Raw genomic sequence first — 26,384 nt, 5'->3', positions numbered from 1 at the left:
GAGGGTTACTGCAGAAAAAGCAATATGACAGGGGCACTCTCAATCATAGATAACAGCTTATACTCATAGATAACAGCTTCATGATTCACTATAATATATCTGAAGAATATATCAATCGCGATACTCGTGTGATAGATATGAATATAGTTTATATACATTGTTAAATATCATACAGAAGGACATTACTAGCTTAAAAGAAAGCAACAATAATGTGTACTGTGTACGATATTACGTATCGCGATATTAAATTAAGTAGTGCAAAGTTACCGTTTATATGAAATTATCGAACCCTGACATTTTAAGCAAATTCTAAATGAATTAATCGGTAATGAGAAAATACTGTACTTGTACTGCCCAATATCGCTACTGTTTCGAAAAATAATAGGAGTAACTATTCATGGCCGGTTCGAAGCGATCTTTATTTACTGCGTAGCATTATCGATCCAAACACACATATTTGAATTGGCATAAGAAGCGCGCATATCGTTCAATAATTATATGTGCAAGTTCACATTTTCATAGCATTAAAACTGATGAAGTTAAAGAGCAAATCGCATGTTAGATGGATAGAGACAAATCTGAGAATCCCGAGGATTATCTTAGACTTTTCCGATTAATAATAAGTTACTTCGCTAGTCGATATAAAAATATGGTATCGCTTAATTAGTATTGGCTTAAATAAGCTCAAGTCTACTAATAACTGGATAGAAGATTTAAATTTTATTTTTTGCTATTTTTAGGTGTAAAATATTGTAAGGGCTTATGTAAGAAACATATGACAGCACTTTAAAAAAGATTTATTTTAACATTTTATTATTTTTTACTATTTTTAGAACTGAAAGATGAAATAAGAAAGATACTGAAGGGCTACTTCAGACGGAAGTAACTGAAGTTAGAATTTTTTCCTTACACATTTACACACATATATATATATATATATATGTTTCATGAATGATATTAATTGTTTTATGTTTAGTATTCGTATAAATTTCATTTAACAGTGTAATACTACTTTAATGAATTAACAGTATAGTTTATAGGGTATTTCAACATAATTTTTATATTCATAACAAACATATCACACACTTGTTTACAAATGTATGCAAAAATTACAATCAGGGTTTAAATTCAAACATTCGTTTTCACTTTGGGGTTTCACGTATTGGCATCAAATTTATAAGCGCATTTGAATCGTATGAATTTCATGTGAATCTTTTATATAATAGCTTCTGAGATGCGTGGCATCCTGTGTAGCACAAAACTGGTTTGTAAGAAAGAGCACAATTTTTCGGATCTTTAAATTATTTTGATCCTTTATAAAATGCAATATTGTTCAAAAGAATCACTCCAATAAAAATATGTTATTATTATAACATATTTTTATTGGATGACGTGCTAGCCATTGCACTACAGGAGAAAACATCCTGGATCTGACAGTATTCTCACGATTAATAATTAATGAAAGACTGTCTGTCCCACTTTTGACCACTGCAAGTATACGTCCATGCCGTCCAACCGGGATAGTGGTTAACGACGCTGGCTACCCTACCGAAGGTTCGAACCCCGAAGAAGGCATAGATGTTTGTAAAGGAATCGTGCCTGTGCGGCATGGGGGTACTCTAAATATATGGCGAACCGAAAGTTCTCTCGAGAGGTTGGTTGTAGGAAGAAGAAAGGTGACCCTCGGACCACGTTTCCCTCCCCCCCCCCGGGGTGCTCTCCATCAAAATTGGGGGCGGAACTGAGCAAAGACGTACTGTCACCTGTATGGTGCTTCAGGCTCTTGCTAACGATAGGTGCTATTTTGCACTCCTTGGCACGGTGAATTTCGTGGGTTTGCTCTGATGTTGCTGTCAGACAAGTAAGATATGTCACAACAGCAACAAGTATACTTCCGTATTTTCAATCCAGTGCACAACGCCACTTCATTTACCTTCTACAATATTTTTCCCTATGTAAATATTAGGAATTTTCTGTATGTGTTAAAGGGGGGTTCGTTATTGGCATTACTGTGCACTATTGGTCATATTAATGACCCAATAGGTCATATAATGGGCTCAATAGAGCATAAATAATGAGTTTAAATTTTCTAAAGTTTAAAACCTGATATTCAACAACATTCGCAAGTAAATATTTAAGCTCGGTTTGTGTTCAAAATTAATGTTGTAAAATAAGCATCAGCATTTCTCAAATGCCAGGTCGTGACCCAGCACTAGGTCCAAAAGCAAAACGTCGGGAGGCAGATAAACTTAAAGAAATTATTTAGCTTTTATATTAGAATAATATGAAACTATATTTAGTCAATAGATGACGCCAAGATTAATGTCTTAATAGACGAAAGCAAAACTTAATTTAGCTTGCTGGAGTACGGTAGTAGACCCAAACAAGACTTTCGTATGAGGGCAACGACACTGAGTCTAGACTAGAGAGGTAAAGCATTGCTAGGTTCTACGTATTCCAGTCAACGTTTGGTAGCAACTTTTGGATTCTCAATCTCAGTGATTAGTTTAGAGTTATTAATTTAGATTACCGCGTACTTTTTTTGTACTTATTTACTATTAACTATAATATTATTATCACATCTAATTATCAAACGATAAATTGTTGATAAAAAAGTATATATGCCAGTTTTGACCGATAAGCAATCAAATAATGCCCAGACAGGAACAAATTTTGTTAGTGACATAAATAATAAACAACTACGTGACGTTAAGCCAAGCACGAATTCCGAGAATGGCACTAACTAACAGCTGCATGACGTGCTAGCCATTGCACTACAGGAGAAAACATCCTGGATCTGACAGTATTCTCACAATTATATCAAATTTAGTTTCATGGAAGCTGCAGATAGCGTGACATTCGTTATCTTGCCTTATCAAAGGAGTAACGTGAGATCTTCAACGTTAAAACGTACCTAGAACTACGATAACAAACTGATACATTTCTTTATAAATAAGAAGAAAAATTAATAGCTAGCAAATAGGTTATGTTTTCAAATTTTTTCAAAGGGCTTTCTCTAAAACTCTAGTTATATTTCTTATGAACTACCCCTGTTATTTAATAAAACTGGATATTTCATGCATTTGCTATGGTTTCGAAAATTTTTTAATGATTTTGAAAGAATTTCCACAAATTTACGAATATTACGCTGAGTCTAGTTGCCTGAACCACTCCAACAATTGTTATTCAGAGTGTTATTTTAACTCAGATTTGATTAGCTCCAAACAAGCTTCATTTTTTTCTGCTACAATTTTACATGTGATGTGCTCACCACTTTGTTCCAGCATTTTCTTCTTCCATGTGTCCAATCTCTTGGAATGTATAGTAACGAATATTACTCTGACTTTTTTTACCTTAAGACTCCTAATAAAGACCAAGAAAGTTACTTAAATATTATATTATGGGATGTAAATTACTTTGATGTAGCGGAACATTGCCAGTGAGCCAATAAAGGACTTTCCCAGCGGAACTACTTCGCCATCTGGCGAGGAACGCCTATTAACAGCTACCTTTTAAATCGTCAGCGTGATTTGTCCACGTTACTATGTGCTCCTAATAGAACTAACTACAATGTTTACTACGATGGTTCGTCCAGCTTAACAGTGTGTGTTTCTATCAAATCGTTTTGATAATATACTTGTTAATTTTTCTTATTATTAAACTGGCTGGTTTTCATTGATAACTTTATGGCTGTTATTATTAAATGAACATTGCTAGGCGTAATTGGTGCACTTAGGAAAGATTGCTGCTCTTGCTAAATATGTGAAACGACTTTCCTGCCACAGGAGTCAAGGTAATTTTCAGCAAAATTCCTCTAGGCAGGGTAGTTACAAGTACTAAAAACACCGATCAAGAAAAGTCACGATAGCGGCTTTCGAACGGAATACATAAGCTACAAGTTAACGGACAGTGTAATCATGTCGTATGTATGTTTGTGACAAGAAATCCAACTGAAAATTATTAATTGATTCTATGCGATATCTATTGCATCCCTCTCACAAATAACTTCAAAAATTAAAAACCTGAATCCCACCAATTGCATGTGGCCAACAATTCCAAAATTTCAACTTATGGATTAAAATTAATGAATGTGGGCATAGACGAAATTTTACTTGGAAATTTTTGATTGCTGCTGTTACTGTTTACGGCATTTTGATCTCTTAATTGATCTAAAACTTAGTCCTGAAGCATACTTATTAATAATATTATTAAACTTAATCCAACCTGGGTTAATTTCTAATTCTCCAAACTATTTTTCTATGAAGCTTATTTCCGACGATTCACTATTCCATTCAATCTTTGCAGAATTTCCAAAATTAACATCCGGGTAAATCCAGTCAAGCATAGCACTGTCCACTATATTTAGACAATCGGCAGTCCAATTCATCTTATGCCTGGGCAACTGAATCCAAAACTGTATGAAGCAGATAAAAAAGAATTTCAATTTATGTCAGATCAAAGCATATATACCTGAATCCCCATGGTCATCGCCCCTTCATGTAGTCTTAAACTGTTTAGAAAGCAGTCAATTTTTTTGAGAATTATTAGAACATTAAATGCCTATACAGTACCGAATCGTTACCCAATAACACACATCCAAGGCGTTTACAGTACACTCCACGGTAACATTGTTTTCAAAATTGGTTATGCGCATATTTCCATTATTTTTACTTAGATGACATTTTAGTATTAAGTAACACCTAAGAGAAACATAAAGCTCATTTACGAATCATAGTCGAAAAGTTAAATGCATATGGACTAACTATAAATGTCTCTAAATGTATTTCTAATGCAACAGAAATACCTTTTTAGGATATTTATTATTCACGTGGCACCAAGACTTTGCCTAATAAAGTAGAAAATATTTGAAGTTACTCAACACGAAACACCGTTAAAAATTTACAAAGATTTCTGAGATTTTTGAATTTTTTCCACAGAACTTTGGCAAAACACTTCAAACTCCTTACAATGGATCTTACAAAGTAATTGATTCTTATGTTTCCCTGTTTCAAAATTCTCCATGAATTTACATAGCAGCAGAAAGCAGAGCTAAAAATCTAATTCTAAAAATGATCTTCGCTCTCCAAAAACGTCAATATAAAATATTCAGTTATTTTAGGTAGACAATTCTTAGAATGATCTTCCTGCTTTGGATTTTTTTTTTTCATTACTAATTGCTAAGAAATGTTGGCACACTTTTTACTTAATGTAGAATTTTCTAATGTAGAATTTTCTGTTTATTAACCCGGAAGGGAAGGTAGCCCAGAAGGGCTATTAGTCTCATATGGGCATTTTGTGGCATTTCACTATAAACGGCGAATTACTTTTTAAATTGCTGCCATCAAACACTATCGCTCTGTATTATATTTAAAGAAATTAATTAATAAAGAATCTGCATGAATGTATGTATGTTTCTAGCATTGTGAAAAAACAGCGGTACCTAGAGCCATCCAATTTTGAATAACGTAATCCTCCCCTCGAACGTGGGTACCTGAACGCCCGAATTTTGAATTTCGAATTTGTTTTATTACCTATTTCATATTTTATAAAATTTTACCGAAATTTTGATTACCAAAATTAACGATTTCAAAGAGAGCAATGGCAACACTGTAAGATACAAAAAAAAATTTATGTTCAGCGTGCAAGACTGTCTGTAGTAAATTTTAAAAGATACGCTGATTTTAAGTATTTCGGAATATTGCTGTTGAATTGAATTTTTATGTGGCTTAAGTGCGAAGAGCATGAAACGTTAAAAAACGCTCCTTTGGGCGTAATATAAAATCTGAAAGGTTTCAGATTTTTTTTTTTAACATTTTTTCTATTGGATTCAAACTGTTTCCTTTAAAATTATCCTTCTCAGCTAGGGAAACTTTGCAATAGAAAGTAAATATATAGAACTAAATATTTAAAAAATTAAATATTAAGATTATTTATGTCTACAATTATTATTGTTTGGAAGCTAGTAATTACTTTTTGGAGCCGTTGTACAGCTTTTAAATAGTTTATTACAGTAATAACCATTACGAAGTGCCAGGCTTTTCTCCGCTCGGTGCAATTACTGCGATTCTTAAGTCTTGCTGCCCAGTGACTCCTTAAATTTTACAAATTTTGCCTCCCGATCCGGTTGCGATGTTGCACATTCTTTGGTCCCGGCCTTACCAGTACGCTACTTACAGATCCTATGTCTAGTGAGCAGAACAACCTTTAGAACGAAATCTGTGAGACTAAGTGGATGATAAAGATGATAAATACTGCTCTAACACCACATAAAGAGAATTAAAAAATGGGAACGCTACATATTTCTAACATAAAAAAATTCCATTGAAATTACATTTTTATTTTGAAATCTATCAACAGTTAAAAAATATTTATGAACTACGATTAAAAATTTTGGATACTTGATCTTTGTTCAATTGAATTTCAATAATGCAAAAGAAGGATTCCAGGAAAGACTTTCTAAAATTATCGTCAACGTTCTCTTACCTCTGCAACTGTAACTGTAATTTTGCTTAGAAGTCTAAGTTTTGATCCGCGTAGTGCATAGTGTGTTTTTGTAAAAGGCTTTAAAATATGCTTTTAATTTTAATTACGTTATTAAATGTTTTAAAAATATTAGATCCTTGTTGTGAACTCGGATGAACCATAGCTTTTAGCCGTTTTGAAGAAGATATTTTATCTTCAAAGAATCCACTTACTGAAAACGGAAGCAAGAAAGTTCAAGGTGAGTATTCTCTGTTTTCTTATTGAAAAATTTTTGGAAAATAAATAAAGAGAGATCTTGTCTGCATTACATATGAGGGGTAATCTTAAAAACAACAACGCAGGTAGCTCATTCCTGAAATTTAGCTTACATCCAGGACCAGCATCAAGCATAAGCAACATAGCAAGGCCGGATTAAGACTTAGAGGCCCTTAAGCACTTGCAAGATTTTAATACGTATATTTTCGACAATTTTTCTTCACTCCTTCTCTCTCTCGGTTTTGGTTTAGCTGCATCATGCCTTTTATAGGAAATTTTTTGGTGTCTCTTTTCCTGAATACCTAAGCATCTTTTTGAAGTGCCCCCTTTCTTTCATGCCCTAAACACTTGTTTATATTGTTTGATGGTTAATCCAGCCCGGCAGCAGCTGCCTAAGGCGACGATTATCGGACGGCATGAGCTAAGTTGCTTTCCCAATTGACACTTAAATAAGCCTATATCTCACCTTGAAGTATTAACATATTTAATTTATTCCAGGTGCCAGTTGTACTAATCATCCAAACCGAAAATACCGGAGCCCGGCCTGCTCAGGTCGATCTACTAATGTTTAGTGGGCTTATTTTTCGGCAGTTGGTCAGCCTAATAACAGGAGCATTCTGGATTACAGCTGAGCTGGGAAAAATTATTATTTATACTAACATATAAAACATTACGTAAGTCATCCTGCGCGATGCAGCGCTGGATTTATGAAGCTCGATCGATATTAACTGAACTTTAGCGGGCATCTGTCTTCACAGACAACCTAAATGTTTTTCAATGAGGATATATATTTCGCTTAATCCTGAAATAAATTTGAAGGCCTCTTGGAATGCGTGGCCCTCGCAATGACGATTTCGTAAACCCCTGTGTTTGGAAGATGCCAGTCACGTTTTCCCACATTTAGTGAGGAATTCTGTTTCTTGGTTCTTGTTAAATAATCTCACAGCATGTGGTGCCATCTACTGCAAAGAAGGCTTACTAAGTTTTTGGACTTCTTTAATTAAAAAGAGAATTTCATTTTTATAGTATGGGACCTCCGAAATGCAAACAATTGCATCCTTTTTCATTGTAAAACATTTATTGGCTTTTTATAGCAATATTTGTGGGTGATTGTAATTTTAAATTCTTTGGCATTTGATGTGTTAGCCGTTTTCGTGGTCTGAAGCCTTTATCTAAAGGTCTTTCAATGTTCAGAGTTATATATATATATATATATTGATTTTAGTAAGCCCAGTCCATGCCCTACTTATGCATGGTGCACATAGTAATAAATCATAACACATATAAAAACTACTTTTTTTCCCTTTTTTTAATTGCTTAGAGTAAGAGACAGATTAAATTCGAAAGAAAACAGGTTTGCTTATGGAAGATAAAAATATTTTGTAGCAGGCAATGGCAACATATTTCTTTTAAACCCCTGAATTTTTTTATTAAATTTGAAAAACAAATATTTTGCTTTTGCCAATTGTTAACACATTGCTTTTAAATTGCAGTTTTCATATTAGTTTCGAACATAAATATCTTATTTTTTGCAATGGCAATACATTGGTTTTAGACAGCCGAATTTATTAATCAAGAATTCACTAAACTCGCACAGAATATAAAATAAATTAAAAACAAATTCGAAATTTAAAATTCCTGCTTCGAGGTGCACATGTTCCGGTGATTCAAAATTTGATGACTCTATATTTCGCGGTTTTTCCACGGAGAGGAACACTCATACATACATATAGATTCTTCATTATTTAATAATAAAGATAAACGGAGTGATTATTTACAAGGACTTGTTTAGAACAGGCTCGAGCAAGCTACGGCCCAATGCACATTTTTGCACAGCCAGGGAGTAATAATCTTATTTCTTTATATAGTTAATCTTTCCTGTCTTTTGATATTCTTTAAGTAAAATAAAATTTTAATTTATTATAAATTTTGAATTTTTCAGCTTATAGCTATTTTATAATTTCTAGTTTAATTTAAATTAAGATAGAACTTTTTAGACAGTAAATAATGGTTCATTAAAAAGCTTTGGTAATTTTCGAAAAATTTGAAAAAGTTTGGAGATAATATTCCGATAAAAATTGAGATTACAGATCTACAGGGATATTGATTTAGGAGTATAGTGCAGTCAAGAAGAAATCTGGAAATTTTTCAATGTTCTTAATTCGAAAAAATTAGACAAACTTAAAAAAGCATTTGTTTAAAAAATGTTGATATGTTTGGATAAATTTACGTATATAAACATTCTCTATTATGAATCTCAATAATAAAATTTTGTGATCAAATATCATCGAAGAAGATTTGCAAGCAATTTTAAAAAATATGCAAAATTAGCATCTGAAATTTAAAATTTTGTAAAAGATATGGAACAGCATCATTCATTTCATTTAAATTACTGGTTTCTGAAAATAGTTGTTAAAAATTTCTTTTTTTTTTTTTTTATACTACAGTTCACTTTTCCTGATATAACAGTTAAGATGTACTGTTTTATTCGCAGCTGGTCGTTTTTTTCTTTGGTTACTTATGTTGCCTTTTGGGCAAAACGTTCCCAGCCTGGTTTAGAATATAATTATTTGTGCCTTCGTTGTTGAATCTTTAGCTGAGATGGTATTTTTGTAGATAACCGTGAGTGCTGACAGCAACTGAGGTCAATTGTGAGTGCTGTCGTCAAGTCAAGCCTATGATGAAGTTTCAATGTCCTCACACGATTCGTCTAAATTAATTAAACCAGCGTTTCCTAAACTTTTGTAAAGTGCTGACCACTTTTACAAATTAGAATGTTCTGAGGACAATTTTACTCGAAAGCAACTTTTTAGCTTATGTTATTAACAGTATACTTATAATTCTTAAACACAATGAATTTAAATTCATTGTAAAATAAAGTTTATATTGGGATTAAGTGATTAAATTATTAGAAGAAAACTTATATTTTCTTTTAATAATAAAAGACTGTTAGAATTTGAATAACCTTTATCTTAATTAAAAATTAAATTGTCCCTCACACTAATGAGATGGATGAGTCTTGCCGAGTTGTTGTATGTTCGGATATATGCTAGTAAAATGCAAAGCAGCCATTAATGCTCTAAATCATCTTATGTTGCTAAGACTAGAATAGGAAGTCCGTAGCTGGAGTAACCGGTATTAAATTTCATAAAATTTCAATCGTGGGAAAAAACGTAATAACCAATTGCCATGTGTAGTTTTCAAACTCTAAAATTTTCTGCTACTGTGTAGTATACGCAGTACATTTGAATTATATTTTTTGATTGCTTTTCTGGAAATCTAGGCGAACCACAAAGGCAAAATTCATTGTAAAATAAAGTTTATATTGGGATTAAGTGATTAAATTATTAGAAGAAAACTTATATTTTCTTTTAATAATAAAAGACTGTTAGAATTTGAATAACCTTTATCTTAATTAAAAATTAAATTGTCCCTCACACTAATGAGATGGATGAGTCTTGCCGAGTTGTTGTATGTTCGGATATATGCTAGTAAAATGCAAAGCAGCCATTAATGCTCTAAATCATCTTATGTTGCTAAGACTAGAATAGGAAGTCCGTAGCTGGAGTAACCGGTATTAAATTTCATAAAATTTCAATCGTGGGAAAAAACGTAATAACCAATTGCCATGTGTAGTTTTCAAACTCTAAAATTTTCTGCTATACGTAGTATACGCAGTACATTTGAATTATATTTTTTGATTGCTTTTCTGGAAATCTAGGCGAACCACAAAGGCAAAATATTCGAGGACCTTTTGTGGTCATGGACCACAGACTGGGAAAGGGTGAAACACTCGAATCCAGTCAAAACCATTTCTATGGAATAGACAACATAAGATTAATTTTTAATGTCCTGAAAATGTTAATTTTAAAAGCTTGAAGAGGGATCAAAGTTGTTTATGCAATGACAAACAGGGTATGTGTTCCTGGCTTTCCCTTTCTAGAGGCCTTCTTATCCTTTTATTAAATTTAAAATATATAGCATTTTAAATATTGTTTTCAGTCTCAAGGTTTTAAAAACATAAAATGAAAAACAGAAATAAATTTTCATTGTCATATTTAATTTTTTTTTTTTATTTTTTTTTTTTTTTTATTTTTCAACAATATATATTAGACCATTGCAGCGCCTTCAAGTGCCCCATTATTGGTGATCTATTTTGTTTGAAATCGATTTATAAACTAACCCTAACCATTCAAAGATAACGACATCACATCAGTATGAACATATTTTGATTATCGTAGGCATGGTCATACATTGAACCGATGTGTTATTTTATCATAGCAGTTTAATTAATTTAGTCCGAAAGAATTCTTTAGGTTCTTCTTTTCGGGGGAAAAACAAAACTCTGATTTAAATTGTATAAGCTCATATAGACACAAAAATGACATAATTGACAAAAAAATTTAAACAGTAAAAACAAAACGTATAGAAAGGTGAAATTTATTTCTTGTTTCAATAATTTTAAATGAACGATTTCTCAAATTATTAGGTTGTTCAGGAAATGTTTTATGCAGTTCGCATCAGCAATGTTTACTGCATTGGAAAGAAAAACAAATAGCATCCATAACTGTATTGTTATGGACCTCCAGTTCCCTACATCGAGCCTTGGAAGGGATGCTTTCGTGGAGGTCTTTCTATAGGACACTGTTTTGTATTTATATTACGCGATACTATCAAAAGAATATGCAGTACGCCAGGAGGGAGGAGCACCCAGACCTGGCTACCTCAAGGCTGCCTTAACACAGTTAATCGCCCCATTCGCTAGACGCGATCCAAAGAGGCATAACCCGCCAGTTAAACCAGGGGGGGGATAATTTTTGTTTTCCTAAGTCTGGGTAAAAGAGTCACAAAGTCAATGATGGAAAACTGCGCATCCACTGAGAAAGAGTAGAACACTGTTGTACATCGACCGTCCCCCAGTGTTGAATAAGGAGTTCGAAATCCCCAAGGACAATCTTTGATATCAAACCCATGTAACGTCTCCACAACAACGAGGCAGCACAATATGGTCCCTGCCGAGCCTAAACTTACCACCGAATAAACAATGATTCTAGTCACTGCGAATTTTCCCCAGAAGTCAAGTCTGTCTAGATATTGATCTAGCCGGAACGCCGGTATTACTTTCAGTCGAACCCCCAGGAAGAAAGCAGTATGTAGAAAACTTGTTTGCTAGAAATCAAATACTGTAAGACCCCGCTTAACGCTGTTTCGTTTAGCGCTGTTTCGGTTTAGCGCTCTTTTATTTCAACCCGGGGATTCCACGAAATCGCTCGCAGCATACGGGGATTCCCGAAATATTATGCAGCGATAGGTTTCAAATACATATCCGAAAGAGTGTACTTGTATTTCTTGTTTGGTGCGGTATTGTACAGACATATTTTGAAGGGGTAAATGTGGAAGATGTCGAAGAAATAATTCAAGAAGCAGCGGCTAGTCTTTCTAATGATGAGCTCAAGGAATTAACTGAACAAGAAGAAAACAAAAATGTTGACAGCAGTGATTCAGAAGAAGAGCAAAAAGAACTTTCGATGGCGTTTGTAGAAAGGAGTTTGTCTACCATAACTGAAATAATGGATCAATTCATTGAAAATGATCCGAATTTTGACAGGAGATCAAAAGTAAGGCGTGGTGTCAGAGATGCTCTATCCGTTTATGAAGAACTTTTAAGAGAACAACGCAAAAGAAAAAGGCAAACAACATTAGATGCTTTTGTCACAAAAAGGCAGAACACTGAAAACGCGGAAGGCTAACTAAATATGACTGACTGAGAATTTTATTTGTTTTTTTTTTAAGAATATTCGTTTTGCTATTTATATTTTGTTTTTATTTTTGCAAGAAATAATAACGTGGTATTAATTTGGGCTTTAAGAAATAAATGTTTGGTTTTATTTTTATTAAAAAAACATACTTTTTAAATTTAATACCTAACAAATTTCCTAGCCATCTTCCCCTAACCCCAACATTTACATGTAAAGATAGCCTCGTTTAGCGCTGTTTCGCATTACGCTCTACTTTGATGGAACGTATCCCCCGCGTTAAGCGGGGTGTTACTGTACGGGTTTAACTACCAATATTCAACTGTCTCATACGTTCGGTCACTGAGTAGTTGTCATTTGTTGCTTTCTTCAATCCTGCAAAATTAATACTTTATAACTTAGAGATATTATTTGATATTCAAGCATAAACTTTCGAGAAATCACCACCTTGGACGACAATAGACAGAATCTGATTTTAATTTAAAATGTCCCACGATTGCTATGAAAGGAATTAAACATATTCTAAAGCGTGTTTGCGATTTATTGCGTACTGTATATTTGTGTACAGTATTTATTGTGCACTGTATATTTGTATACTGTATTTATTGTGTACTATATACATAGTATATTGTGTACTGTATTTATAACGTCGTGTATATTCGGCTATCATAAAATGCTCGTGACATTGAAGACTGTTGGTGAATTATCTCCAAATCCTTTAAAGTACTTCAAAGTCAGGAGAAGAATGTAAAGAGCCCTTTATTAACTCAAGTAAAGGTTAACAGTCGGCACCAACTAGCGCTTACAAAAGCCAACATTATGGCTTAACTCTAAAGGTAACGAATAACTTAAAATTTGACGAGGTTAAGTACAGACTAACAGCTTCACAGTTTAAATATAGCGCAAGTTGGCTCTGACTCGAAAGTTGGCGTAATATGTGCCTAAGAGTAACTCGACGCCAAAGAATTTTAATCGCTAAAGAATCAACTTGGCCTTCAAACAGGCAAAATACACTCTGATTTCAACTTACAAAATCTTCCTTTGAAAACTTTCTTCCTTCTACCTAATTTGAATACCGCGTGTGCTGGAAATTTGCATTTTGGCAGGAAAATGAAAGGAAAATTGAAAGAAAAGGTACTTCAAAATAAAAGGTTAGGAAATTAAACGGTACTCTACATATTTATTATGGAATTGTATTCTGTATATAAACAGTATACAATTCCGTAATAAATATCTAAACTTAATAAAGTGCGTTTATTTTAAAACATTTGTCGGGATTTATTAAGAAGTCATGCTGCATTCATTTCTCTTTTGGCTACGATACATGAGTTTCAAGTGATAGATAAAAAGGAAATATTTAAAATCCTACTTGAAGGTGTGAATTTAAAACAATTAAAATTCAGAGTGAACTTAACATATTATTTGCTATTACCCAAAATTCTAGTAAGAATTTTCGACGCATTCCATATTTGACCTGTAATTATTAAAAAAAGTAAGCTGGACTAATAAACAAATGTTAGTTCCCTGTTAACTATGCAATACTTTAACGTAACACTTTAACTATTTAATTAAACTATAAGTGGCAGTTTGACACATAGCTTTAGTTTACAAATTCTTAGGTAAAGTGCATAATGAGTATTCTAAACGAGGTGGTTGTAAACTCTAATATATGGAATTGGGAAAGAAACAAATGCTCTCTTTCGCAGACCTGTCCATCCTTTATTTCATCACTTCGATGGCCTATTTCTTGACATGCGATTCATTTCGTTAATTCCTTCCAGATCATTGCACTCAGGTCATAAGCAGAAGACGAATTTTCTGTTGTTAATGTCATAATGTATTCCAAGTATTGCGTATTATATTCCCACTTCTTGCTGTTTGATAGCAAAATCGATTGTTCTTTCCTTCGCTCTTTGTTTTTGCTTTTTTTAAAACACTTTTAGTGAGATGATTTCGGTTATTTGGTTACAATTAGAGTTTACCATTAAATGGGAATAAATGGAGATTTTAATTTATATTTCACATATGTATTTAACTCGTTAGTTTATTACTTCAGTAGGTTTATTACTTTAGTTTATTGCTTTCGGAGATCACTGGAAGCTTTAAATTCGGCAGATCCAATTTTTAGGCAACTGTATGTAGTGAAATTTTTCTAAAATGGCCACCAATGATTCCGGACGATTTTGGCTTTCAATGAGGTAATCGTCTTAGAGGGGAGAGCTGTTTGTTTAAATGACTAAAGTGTTTACCCCACACACCTGATATACTCGTATTACTAGATTAAACACAAAAGAGTAAGAATTTAGCATATATTCTTATTGTTCTTATTGTCTACTGCTTGATGAGAAAAAGATACGTATATCTGATCGCATGAGATAAAAATATGTTTTTATCTTGATTGTTTAAGGTGTTATATCACAGCCTCAGCAGATTCACCAACACAGCTCACATTAGCAGAACAAACAGGCAATGGACATGGACCTTTGTTAATGATGCCATTTATCTGTAAATACCGAACTGAGAATGAAACTACTTGTTTCATAAAGAATCAGTGATATTCAATACTGTTACGTAATTTATTGACCTGCACAACCAGAAACAAAAACTTTTTTTGTTTTGTTTTGTTATTGTTACAAAGGTTTTTCTTTGATACTTTACTTTAGTTATAAGGTTTTACTTGATCCGGTAAAAGCTAAACAGTCCAGAAACCATAACAGATGTAAATCGAATTATAACTATGCCTGAAAGTAGCTACAGAGACTTGGAAAAGTTTAAAATAAATCTCTTTATTTAAACATAAACTTCGAATATAAATGCACTTCCTTGTGCTGACAAAGTCAATCACAACTCGTGGCGCTGCAACTAGAAAAGAAATGACAATTTAAAAAGCAGCTACACAATTAAATTTTAATCTAAGCTGGCTCATTAACTCTACTCGTGTAACAAATTTAAGTGTCGGCAACAATAATGCAAAGCCAAATAATTGCAAACTTATCAGAGCTGGCAGGAACTAACGTAACATGCTACGAAAGTCAGAAAGAGGCTCTCTCTTACAATCCAAAAAAACCTTACTTTGATTACTATCTAACTGATTTGCATTCTGGTAAGAAAACGAGAAGGAGAAGTTATAGTAAAGGCTAAAATCATAAATAACTAATTAGTTTTAAATGCTAACCTTATAACGTTTTCGCCAGAATCATGAAATGCCCCCGCTATCTCTGGGTGTTGTTACTTATTGTAAAACTTCTGGTGGTCCGCGTGGAGCTCAACAAGAATTCTCGTTCCACTTTATTGATTAAAATTTAAAACGTTTTTCAGAAATGAAACGAAATGATAGTCTAAAATTTCAATATGGCGACTTTGTATGAATGGAAGTTTGCACCAAGTTACGTACTTCCTTCGATCTGTTTGGCAAAGGTTATAGTCGCACTTTTGTTGCAAACAGCCTCGCTCTTCATCATTTGGGATAAAGCAGCCTATCGAAGTAGCCCCTATAAGCTATAGCGATTAAACTTTTGTCGGAACTAAAAGGAGATACACCGTTATAAACTGAATAATACTGGAAAACAAGAACTATAATTTTATTGCGGAATTCAACTACGTTACCTTCAACAGGCTGCATAAATATCGAAATAAAGCGTCTATCTCTCCATTTTTTACATAATAAAATTTATCGACTATCTACATGAGCCTCATTGAAGGAGAAGGCCGAATGTTCTTTCTATATGTCTAGTAAAATTTCAAGGTAGGCAATTCGCAATGAAAACTAATAACAACATGGACTCTTAGTATTTTAAAAGAAAAATTAGAGAAAGGTATCGAAGAGAATTGCGAGGATAATATGATTGAAAAACAAATACAAATATATATATATATATAGTAAACTACAAATTACAGATTGGTGGATCCGGATGATAATAGGATACTGGATTTCCGCGAATAAATCTCGAAGTATTTTAGTCAGTATATTTTAATCACATTGCCTTGCCAGGAGTCAATGCAAAAATTGCACGATTAGGTGAATAGAAAGCAAGCTACCGAAGCACGGAAGTTTGCCGGCGAAGAAAACTCGCATTGTTCGTGACTTTAACTGGCAGATGATAAGAGATGCTCATGACTCTCAAAATTATTCTTCATTGACATATCTGTGGTTTTATTACATTTTTGCGTGTACTCAAATCTTTTTGCAACCTCGAACTACTACCGTTTCCTGTTATAAGAGCATCTAGTGTGAACTCTACCTGAGTGCGGCGCCCCTCAGCGTCCTTGTAGCGTTCAAGAAAGCATCTGACCTACAACTGCGTCGTCCTAGAGAATCTTTTGTGCCAATCTTCCTTACTGAGCCTTTTATTTTTTCACAATACCTTCCAGTCCTGATGGAGCATCGTTATATCGCGGATGTAATAAAGAGAAAACTTTTCCAATTTTTTGAGTAAAAGAAGAGATGTCGTTAGTAAAAATACACTGTTGTTAATGCCTGTTGGTTAGACATTTAAAAAGACTAGACGAAACGAGTTGAATTGCCATCAGAATGAGTTATCTTGTTAAAACATTAAAGGAAACCTCTTCGAAGTGTTTATCGCTTTTAGTTCATGTATTTGATATCCTGGCAAATTAGAAAGTATTGTCACTTAACAGAAATAATTATCTCAAACATCGTGCATAACAGATACAGTGAAATAAATGCACAACTTTATCTTGAATAATATCTTTATTAAATCAATGCATTTGTGACGTTTTTTGACGAAATAATAAGAGCAGCATAATTTTTTGTTCCATTTGGGCTTAGTCGTTCTTAAAGTTAATTTTAAATATAAGACTTTATACTTTATGTCTTTAATTTCGGAAGGGCTCATTCTTAAAGTATAGGTCTGTTGTAACTGCTTAGCTTAAAACTACTTTAGGGACTAAACAGAAATTTGAGTACCAAAGTCAGGTAGGAAACTTCTTAGATATTTTCGAAGTCCGAATCCCGCGAACGGGCTGGCTGCATGGGCGTTTTCGTGGTTTTCCCCATGTGTAACGTGTATACGAGTCAGTTCCCTTAGAAAATCCTCCACGAAGGCATCCCTTCCCTTAGGCAGATAGCCCTAGTGTGCTTTGCCATAATTAAATAAACCAAACCAAAATCATCTTAGATATTTTCCTGTTTATTTTTTATAAATGGTTTCGGAAATAAAAAAATAATGTCCGGAATAATTTTTTATTTTATTATTTTTTATTGTTTGGAAATAAGGAATTTCTTCGGAATTTTTTGTAAGGACTTAGGAAAAAATCTTATTATATAGTTATATTGGCTGATTTAACAATTTTGTTACATGTCTGGAAGATTCAGCTTCAACAATACTACCACTGTAAATGAGAAAGTAAGCACAAAAAGGAAATTTTATTTTAGTATACTGTTGTCATAGATTAATTTTATCCAACCCTGGTGTTATTCACGGGTAACGGCAATCCAGTTCATATGGATTTTGAATCTTTTCTCTCTCTGAGTCATTGACCTGCATTATCAAGATTCTGGATATACTAAAAAGAAAATAGGCATGACGTATTAGAAAAATAATTTTATACATATACTGTTTTTGCACTCTTGGATAATTTTCAAATTACTACTTATCTATAACACATAACATATCTAGTATAAAATATAAGACATAAATTACTGTAGGGAAATAATGAAAATGAACTTTTCTGCAATATCTGAACCGTAATCATATAAAACTAATAGCATCGCTTTTCTCCATGAAGGGTGATTCCAGTAAAGGAAATAGGCCTGCACTCTACTGAAACTCTAAGTGTGCATTTGATCTTCACTCTCAGAGTTCACAGTTCTACTTAAGAGTTCAATTAATCCCTATATCACAACTAATATTTTCAATTTTTTAAGAGGAATAAAAAATAAAATAAAAAGGAAAAAAATAGGAAACAGGAGAAAATAAATAGGAAAATATTTGAAATTTCGATGCAGTGGAAGCAATGTAAAAATGTAAAATGTAAATATTCAGAGTATTGGAAATGTTATCAATAAGAAACTTCCCAAAACAGTTTTTGATAAAACTATATAAACTAACTCCATGATAAATTGAATGCCAAATGCTTTCAGAGAGCAGGCTAATCGGGTATAGTCCGGGACCCGCTCCATCCAGAGCAAAGCATAGCGACATAACACGTTTACAACATAAAATACCTCGCGTAACATTACCTACACGACAGGTGGCCAATGAATGGAGACATAAATTAAAAAGACAACGTGTAAAACTGACTATAACTTTATGTGTCTCCTTGTAAAATATAATTAAAATTTAATAAATCACAGTTACTTGCAGGCCTTAGAAATTCAAAGCAAGTTAAGTACGAAATATAATTTCCTTGCTCAAATTGTTACATTTATACAGTATGTAAGTGAACAAGATTACAGTTAAACTGAAATAAGAGCTAAACAATTTATTAAAATTCTGTTTTCCACGGTTCAGAAATTGTGTTTAACTTTTCCCCTTTTAAACATGCAAATTCAATGAATTCTCGAGTGAACAACCGGAAAAGGTTGTTATAACAACAACAACAACAAAAAAAAAAAAAAAAAAAAAAACCTCGAATAGGTCCAATTAAAATTAAAACATTCTGAATTTTACCTCAAATATACAGTTTTTACTTAATTGTGTAAACTATTCGTGACATAATTTCAGAATGTGCTTTCTTTTGCAATATCATTAAAATGGTGAAGATACTGCAAATGAAGATATATTGTAATCTAACCACTATCGTTTGAATAGCTGAAGAGAAAAAAAAAAAAAAAAAAAGTGCGTAGCATTAACAAAGAAGCTTTCCTCCGGTCACTTTCATCTCTCACGCCAATCTCTTTTTGTTTATTTTATTTTGTAGAATGTGGCATCAAAACGCAAAAACATTCACTACTTCCGGAAGCGAAACCCAGAGGGCATTGCTAGCGATCTCTATTCGAAACAAACCCAACAAAGCCCTTTCATGTGGTTTCTCCAGTTCTGTCTGACCGAACGACTTCTTAGAACGCACGCGGTGTGCGGAGTTTGACCTACTGCTGCTACAAGACTCGTTCTTTGCGCCCCTTATCAAACCCCACTTTCGTTTTGATAGAAGGATAATTTTCTGCTTAAAAACACGGGCTAAAAATCATTGCTCCTTCCGCTATTTCGTAATTTTTTAAAAAATACGTGTATTTATTATTACGGTTAATGAATTATTTGTTAGACGAATGCGGGAAAATAATTTGGAATAACCACGAGGATCTTTTTCCAGTATTCCAGGTAAGTACTTTTTATACGCTTCTGTCCCCCCCCCCACACACACACACATACACACCAAAAACGTTCTGTGTGAGATATTTTTCATTTTCACTGCTGAATGTTCCTATATTCATATTCGAGTTAGTAGCGGTTTAAAAAATAAAATAAAAGCTGCAAAAGAAAAAAGAGAATTTTCAGTTATTTTTTAAATATAAATAATTTAAAAATATAATCTGTTACACAAAATATAAAACCAATTAAATAAATTATATCATATATATATACTTAAAGAAAAAATAACATCGACTGTTGCCAGCTCCTGAAATTAAATATTTGTTGTTGCATTAAAATTAACTAAAAATTATTTCAGTTTTAAAAACTTCGCAGTTTGTTTCTTCATTCCTTCGGTATGAAAACAAAAATAATAAAATCTCCAAATGTTTCAGGATAGCAGTATTTCTGAACGACACAATGAATAGTTTAATGATGCCAAAAATTAAGCTTAAATTCTACCTCTATGACTGAAAAACAAGCACTCGGGGAAAAATTTAATAAAAATTGCTTAGTAAACAATTAATTCTCTGAAATAATAAAAACACGAGAATGAAATTAAATAAAACAATTAAAACAATAAACAGAAGTAGTTAACTGGAATATATGAGCAATTAAATCGAAACGGCAAGAGTTTGGAAACTGTAATGATTAAAACAACGTGAATCAACTCCTTGAATTAAACAATGCACACATATCTGAAGGAAATTTAGCAGGAATAATAAAGGAAAGAAAAATTATAAGTTTTTTGGATCTTTTAGAACTTTATTGCGAGAATTTACGAGATATATATCACCTTAAGATTTAAAAAATTATTAGCCCAAAGAAGCGTTATCTCAGAAGGGCTATTAGTCTCAAAACAGAATTTTGCTTTGGATAAATATAAAAGTGTGAATCCCTTTTCAAATTGCTGCGAAATTAAATAATGAAGAATTTGCATGAATGTAGCACTGTGAAAAAAACAGTGGTGCCTAAAGTCATTAAATTTTGAATAAAGTACTCCTGGAAGCTTAAATTTTGAATTTCGAATTTGTTTATTGTGTATTTCATATTTTGTAAAACTTCACATTTGTAAAATGAAATTTTAAGGAACAAATTCAATGATTTCAAAGCGAGCAGTGGCAACACTGTACGGGGAAAAACATTTTTATCTCCAGCCTACAGACAAAATATGCTATTTTCTTTATAAAAAGATATGTTATTTTTAAATATTTCATTGTGTATTTCAAATTTTGTGAAACTTCAAAGAGAGGAGGAATTTTTGATTAACAAACTCAACGATTTCAAAGCAAACAGTGGCAAAACTGCACGAAAAAAAAGTATCTCCATCGCGTGACACTGTCTATCGGAAATTCTAAAAATAGGCTGTTTTTAAATATTTTTAGTCCAAAGGAACATTAGCCCAAATGCTTTCGAAACGTGTATGTGTATGTAAAGGGAAAAAGCGCCCCTTTGGGCTTAATATAAAATATAAGAGCCTTCAGATTTTTTTATTTATTTTAATTGTTCCTTTTATATTTTGATGAAATTCTCTTATAATTTGAAACTCTCTTATTTTACATTGTAACTTCTTTCTTTCTCTCGCATTTTAATCCGTTAAGCTGACATAAAACGTTTTCACTCTTTTGTATTACTCCTACTAAATTTACGGCAGCTTTTGGTGCGTTCTTGAATTCATGAGTTTAATTAAGCTTGTTCCATCATTACTCATTTTAAATATATATATTTTATTTTTAATATTGATGGTTCTCCATCAACATTGCGTACAGAGCTGCGCAGTTAATGCTGTGGGACTATGCCTGCGCAGCCAATGAAGAATTCTGCGCAGCTAATGAAGAATTTCTTGTTCACTTCTACTTCTGTTACTATCTTGATACACTTTTTATATAAGCTTCCCATGATATTATCTGACCAAGAATATGCAGTAGCTAAAAAGCTTTTATTTCTAGAAAACTTAGCTAAAAATGTGAGATAAAAACGTATTGATTTATTTTATTGCATACTTTTTAATTTATAGAATGTAGAAGAGTAAAAGAGGTTCATCGCCTTTGAATAAAGGAAAATTATTCCTCCTAAGTAGCAACAAATCATGCATGACGTTATAAGGGATTTCTCTCGCCTTCTCAGCATGCCTTCGTAGTGTAGTGGTCAGCACGCTCGACGCGTATTCGAGAGACCCGTGATTTGAGTCCCGGCGAAGGCATTGCTCATTTTTCATCTCTCCTGCTTCAAAATAGCCTAATTTCTGTGCAACGTCACGTCACCTTTTTCTTTCTTTTTTTGTTGTATAAATACCAACGAAGTGTAGTCACTCGGCTACAGTTCCTTAATATTTGAATTTAGTTGTCAACTTTGGCAAGCCGCATTAGCTTTGCGAATACTAAGACCGATCAAACGTTTAGTAGATCTCATCAATTTGTATTTCATTATCCAGTTTGACTTGTAGGTTTGTTTTGAATTACATGCAGGTAGCAGAAATTTCTTTTTGTTGTACTTAAGTTTTGTGTTACCGTCAGGATGACGTGTTAATAAAGAAGTTTTATTTTAAATCTTCTCTTTGAATTGGTATCTCCGAGCTAAAGGGTATACAAGACGATAAGTATCTGACTCTGTTTATGGTTCTGGTCACTGAAAAGTGAAAAAGAATTGAAGTGTGATAAGTGAACAGTGAAATATACTGCTGCATAAGTGTTTGTTACTACCGTCTAAGCGTTTGTTTTGTTGCATAAGAGTCAAATAGATTTAAATCAACTTTAGAATTATATCTACTAAAATTAAAAATAAAAATGCCTTTCGAGTATGTATTTTTTTCCCATTGTCGAAAAAAATATCTGTTTAGTGATATTTTACAGCACTAAATATTTGTGAAATTGAAAAGCCCTAACGTGAGGGTTCTTAATTTTACTCTCTTACCTATTCGGCATCTCTGGATAAGATTAAAAAAAGATTTCATGCAAATTTAGAAAGTGCTTTACCACAATATTTAAAAATTACCAACAGTGTAATAAGCGCTAAGAACTGCCTTAATTGATGAAATCTTATCTGCCGATTGATTGCGAAGCCAGCAATATTTGTAAAGCAGGCTGTTATAAGATCACGCACATTGAAGGCACATTTATGTAAAATAGCTGTTGGTATAACTGTTTTTTAAAATATAGTCTTTCAATAACAAATATGCTATTCGAGATCGCGTGTCCCATTCTCGTGCTGGTATTAGCACGAAAAGGCTTTGGATCAGTGAATATTACGTACTTCAGTTTCGCTTAGATACAACAGTAACAAACGGTTATACTATCTTACCCAGAGGGTTTAGTAAATTAACCCAAATTTAAATTTTAGATTTTTTTTTACAAATGCATTAATGTACGATTTTTGCATTTATTTCATATAAAAGAACAATGCAGTTGGTTATAATAAGATATATCTAAATAAACAAAGAAATAAAGAAATAAGTAAATAAAGTGTAAAGCTGTCTATATAAATTCCTATTTGTAGATATGCAACTAGAGTGGAAGGCCTTAAATCTCAAAGATGTGAAACTAATTTCTGAAGACGTCTTTTATTAGATATATAGAGTCCTACACATTGCCAGCAATACACAGAGATATAGCTAACCTTTCATCCGGTTTCAAAGCTCTGTATTTTGTTTGTATAGGACTGCAAATAAAAAATTACTGCGATATAAAATGATGTAACAAGTTTCATATTTTAATCATAAGACTCTTGTTATACGACCCACGTCCAAGCGGTACTCCAATTCTGCCCACGGACTTCTAATACTTTCCCGTCTGATTGTCACCAAAGCGACAGAGTTGGAGAGTTTCTCTAAATTTCTAGGAAGGAGAGCCCAAAAGCATTATCTTTAAGTTACTCTTAAAGGGAAAAAATCTCTAGGCATTCGATCAGGATACATTGCTGGTAATCTGGATAATCCTAATTAATCTTTCCCACGTCTACCAGTCCAACGACATGATAGCTCAAGATTCATTTCACGATATTAATTCACTGAAACATTAACTGGAGCTCCATCTTGTTGGAATATGAAATACTTGAATAATGTTTCGTTTGGAGAATTAAGCTACAACTGCAGCATAACAGGGTACAACATGCTGATCAGTGTTCTCGAAAATCAAAAAGGAGCCATTTACGTCTGTCTATGAAATGGCGCAGAAGAATCTTGATGAATCTGAATCTATAGAATCTTGATGAATCTGTTTTTACGCTGTTACTGATTACTGTTTTTACACGCGTCACAGTAACAAATGGATAAACATTTTCCATATTCTAAAATATGAAACGCTTTCTTTTGTAAATATGCCATTTTCAAGGTGGAACTGAATTAGAATTTGCTGCAGCTGCGAGATAAATATAAGCTACAAAAAAGTCTGCACATGCGGAATTTAAAATTTAGATGCTTATTTACTTTCTTTACGTGAATATCAAGAACATGTGTGATCCGTAATTTGGAAGTTATAGGGCTTCCAAGAGTCATTTGAAATAACTCTGCATTCAGAATATAATGGAATAAGTAAAGCAAGTAGCTGTTTCCTGCAATGTCAAACAGTTTTTCTCTTTGTAACCTTACAAAGACGATTTAGGATCTGAGACGATTTAGAATCTGGTACTAATCTGAGGAGAAAAACATCAGTGAAGACAACTCGATTAGTGAATGATAGATAAAAAATTGCGATAAACAAACCAAGCGATTTAAATCATCTCGCTTTGGATTTCAAGTATTTTATTTATTTAAAGTTTCCTATATTGTTTTAACTTCCTTTTTGCAACTTCACCACTGAGTTCTTCCTTCAAATTTGACGATTGTTTTAAATCTAATTTATGACTGACAGATTTACAGAAGAATTAAAATTATTTTATTGCGAAACTGTGCAATCATTTAATAATGGAACATTCGAAAGCTTTTATGTTTTCTTAATTTTAATTTTGTTTTATTTGAGTTTACATGTTACTAATGGTGTGATTAAAATACAAAAGAGAAATTTGCGAATTGAGGCACATCGTTTCCTGCTTCAGCTGCTGGTTAATTCCTTGCAATATTTAAGATTGTGTACTCTTTATTAACTTTCGTTAATAAGAATTAAGCAATAAAAAGAATATCAAAATAAATTTAAAATATTACCGAATATTTGAGTTGAAATATAAAAGCTAATTTATGGGGAATCGTTAAACATTACTTGCTTTATTGTAATTTTTTACTGTTTATTAGAATATGTAGGCCATTGTAAAACCTAAACTTGAAATAGATAAATCATTTATTAAAATCAGTTTTTCATTAATAGCTATTTGTATTTTTCAGTTGCATATTTCTTATGCTTGTAACTTTACTCCTATAACTAGAGATTAATTTTGAAAGAAAAAAATATGGGTAAATTACCCGTTGAATGAAATATAATTCGATTTCGTTGTTAAAGTGGAATTTAAATACAAAAATAGAAATTCCGGATTATTGTTGAAAGATTCGTTTTGTACCTAATGTACAAAGGAAATACAAATACCAAAAACTGATGCAAGATTTTCGCCATAGTAGAATTACTAATACAGTACAAAGTCCGAAATCCGGACCTTAAAGCCACAGACTTTTTTTTATGCTTTACGCATGCGAATTTGATTTTTCCTTCCATAATAAAACGTGATTTTCACTTAAAAATTCCAACTCTTAATTTCACTTACGCACTAAATAAAATACCTCGTTATGGGAAAACAATCATGTAAGTATAAATTTGTGAGATTAATAATTTTGCTCCGTAACTGAGTGTCTGCTTGGCATAACATCTGAAACATTCACCTATTTTATACCACGCCGACCTGGTGTGTCATTATTTATTATATTTTGCTTTCATCACCGCATGTTTATCATACATGACAGCTTCAGTAATAACTCATGCAGCAATGTCTAAACTTTTTTTTTATATTAGGAATTGAGTAACAAGAGTATGGCAACCTTTTATGCTAACGTTACGCTTGGCGATGATTATAGATTTTTAAATGCTCATGTCAACAAAAATTTCTTTTTATATGCTAAAAGTAGATTTTGTTAATGAAACTCATAGGCCAAAAGATTACATTTAGTGCTATTTTAATTAAAAATAACTAATATGTTATTCACCATAAACCCAGAAGCGGCGGCAGAATATGTCGGCACCGGAAGGCAGAATTTAGGGAAGCACCGAGCGGCAAAATTAAGGGATGAGAAGTTTTTTATGATTTAGGGAAAGAAAGCACTGGGATCCAAAGTTTAGGACCGGTGAAAATTTAGAACTTAAGGAGGCGCTTTGTAACAGAATTTAGAACCCTTAGAGACCGCACCAGGCGGCTGTAGATAAAGCCTTAAGTAGATAAAGCCTACCGTCGGCCGTAGATAAAGCCTTAAGTTTATGTGGGAGTTTATTTTTTCAGGACTCATTAGTTTTAAGCATGAGCAAGAAATAAACGTAGATATAGTGAATAACTAAACTACTAATACTATTCAGGCTTAATTTTCAGTAAGCAATAGGAGTAAGGTTCCCACCTCTCCCGGAATTCCGGGATTCTTCCGGATTTGAACTCTGAAAATTAAAAT

General features: G+C 32.8%; 1 protein-coding gene across 1 annotated transcript in view; it reads left to right on the top strand.

Annotated features, from left to right (window-relative positions):
• The first annotated feature begins 19,502 nt into the window (after positions 1-19,502).
• LOC118199844 (chymotrypsin-like protease CTRL-1) overlaps positions 19,503-26,384 on the top strand; it is a 60,539-nt gene continuing 53,657 nt past the window's right edge. The window contains exon 1 of the mRNA XM_035371706.2: positions 19,503-19,777. The gene's annotated coding sequence lies outside the window, so the exon portion shown is untranslated. The remainder of the gene's footprint in view (positions 19,778-26,384) is intronic.

Source organism: Stegodyphus dumicola, chromosome 12, assembly GCF_044657685.1.
Source record: "Stegodyphus dumicola isolate Sdum_Otavi_A_Nest chromosome 12, ASM4465768v1".
Taxonomy (NCBI): domain Eukaryota; kingdom Metazoa; phylum Arthropoda; class Arachnida; order Araneae; family Eresidae; genus Stegodyphus; species Stegodyphus dumicola.
The sequence above is the reverse complement of the archived record's forward strand: the minus strand, read 5'-3'. Positions and strand labels throughout refer to the sequence as shown.